Raw genomic sequence first — 2,416 nt, forward strand, 5'->3', positions numbered from 1 at the left:
TATATATATAGATAGATAGACAGATAGATAGATAGATAGATAGATAGATAGATAGATAGATAGATAGATAGATAGATAGATAGATAGATAGATAGATAGATAGATAGATGCATACGAACATACATACATGCACACTCTAGTATTTGCGTACATATGTGTGTGGATGTGTCTTTATGTATGTACGTATGTACGATTATATGCATGTAGGTAGGTGAAATGTGAAACGTAATCCCTGTTGTTCTTGATGATGTAAAGCAGTTACCACGGGTAGTAAAATATAATCGAAAGCTTGCATTATGAAAAATCTTTGAATTCACCCAAGAAAAGAGACTGCAGAAATATTCGAAAACATCACACTCGAGAACGAGTGAACAACTAATATTAGGTATTTATTTGTGCATGTATTGGTATAACTGCAACCATAAAATAAATACACGTTCTACATTAAATTTCGGTGTCTATTTAACGAAAATGCGTCCTAAAAAAATTCATTTATTTCAAAACGTGTAAATAGAAAATGACATTAAAAAGAAGAATATTAGATTCTTAGGGAAAGAAAACATTCTTAGTTCTTTTCCTTGCTTATGAAATACTCACACTCTCATATCGACTCTCGATTCATTACGACGACGATGTGTTTATTTGATCGAAACAACGAAACAGCCAACTCACAAAAATAACGTGCAAGTGAATGAGTATTCCGCAGACACTCGTACCTTCATGTACTTCTCAGTGACATTCAGAGTGATACACAAAGTGAAACGGTTGTCCTTTCAAATAAATTGCTTCTTATTGTTGTCATCTGTGTGGACTGGAACAACGTGGAATAAATGGTCTTCTTCAGCGATAAAACGCGACTATCGTGTTGTGTTGACGCCCCCAGACGATGAAGTAGGCTATCTCAATACGTAGATATAGAGGGAGAAGTCTAGATGTCGAGTGTAGTTGAGTAGAGGTCATCCGAACGTGCGATATAACAATGGGAATCGATAGATGTACGTAACAATCGTGAGCAAACAACACTAACACTCGTGAGCTTACAACACTAACAACAGAGCCACGGTCCTTTGTAATTATATTTCAAAGAAATACGGTGCTAGTGTCAAATTCTGTCAAAAAATGCAAAGACAGTGTATATTAATATCTAACATGGTCTAGTGAATTGTTTTAACATTTATTCAAGATATATTTCGCTGCATTATTACCAACTACTTAACAGTAATTGAAAATTAATGCGGAATGATGTGCGTAATAAAAACACCACTTCCAGAATTCAGACAATCTCTTCAGGAATGATAAAATTATAGCACGTTAAAACGGTTCCATATATCTCGTTTTCTATTGTAATATGTATATATTGACTTGTGGTGTGCATAGAAACTGAATTTGAAGATGATGATACACACACATAGACTCACCAATAATATATATTATTAATATTTAGCATAATTCTCGATTATTATAAAGCGAAACGACTTACTTCACACAAAGAGAGCTGTGAAGTTTGGGGTTAAGTTAACATAATCCACGCAAACTTGAAGAGTTGCGTGTGCTCAGCCACAAAGAATGACATCTCGTACCTGTGAAGATGGTTAAGGACTTGTACGCATCCCTTCAAGCTAAGGGACACCACATGAAATATTATTAACGTACAGTAACTTCTTGAAATGAACATTACGTAATAAATTTTCATTATAAACATTTTTCTCTTCTAAAAAACTGTATCTTGATTGGTTTATGTGAAATGGCGGAAAACATTTGCACGGTCGTCTCGCATCTACCCCTCTTATTGAGAACTCCTACTACAATATATAATGATTATGTATGGAAATTACTCCCACAGGACCCATGTTTCGCCCGTAAAATACGAAATGCGAAACATCCAGTTATAAGATGGCAATTAGTAGAAATTTACAATAGATTAAAGAGCCGCAAATCTTTGGCACGGTACTGTATTACCACTGCTAATGATTAAGTATTAAGATGGCGAGCCGACACAATCTTAAGCATGCCGAGCAAAATACTTCGCGGGATTTCAACAGACCTTTTTCAGAGTTCAACTTCTGCCGAGGTTGACTTAGCCTTTCATCCTCACGTGGTCGATGAAATCAGTACCAGTTGTACATTGGTTTCGATGTAATCGACTTAGCCCCTCCCCTAAAGTTGCTGACCTCGAACCAACATTTTTAATCCTTTTATTATTATTATTATTATTATTATTATTATTATTATTATTATTATTATTGTTGTTGTTGTTATTATTATTATTATTATTATTATTATTATTATTATTATTATTATTGTTATTATTATTATCATTATTACTATTATTATTATTATTATTATTATTATTATTATTATTATTATTATTATTATTATTATTATCATTATTATTATTATTACTAGTAGTAGTAGA

The sequence above is a fragment of the Octopus bimaculoides genome, chromosome 5, assembly GCF_001194135.2.
Source record: "Octopus bimaculoides isolate UCB-OBI-ISO-001 chromosome 5, ASM119413v2, whole genome shotgun sequence".
Taxonomy (NCBI): domain Eukaryota; kingdom Metazoa; phylum Mollusca; class Cephalopoda; order Octopoda; family Octopodidae; genus Octopus; species Octopus bimaculoides.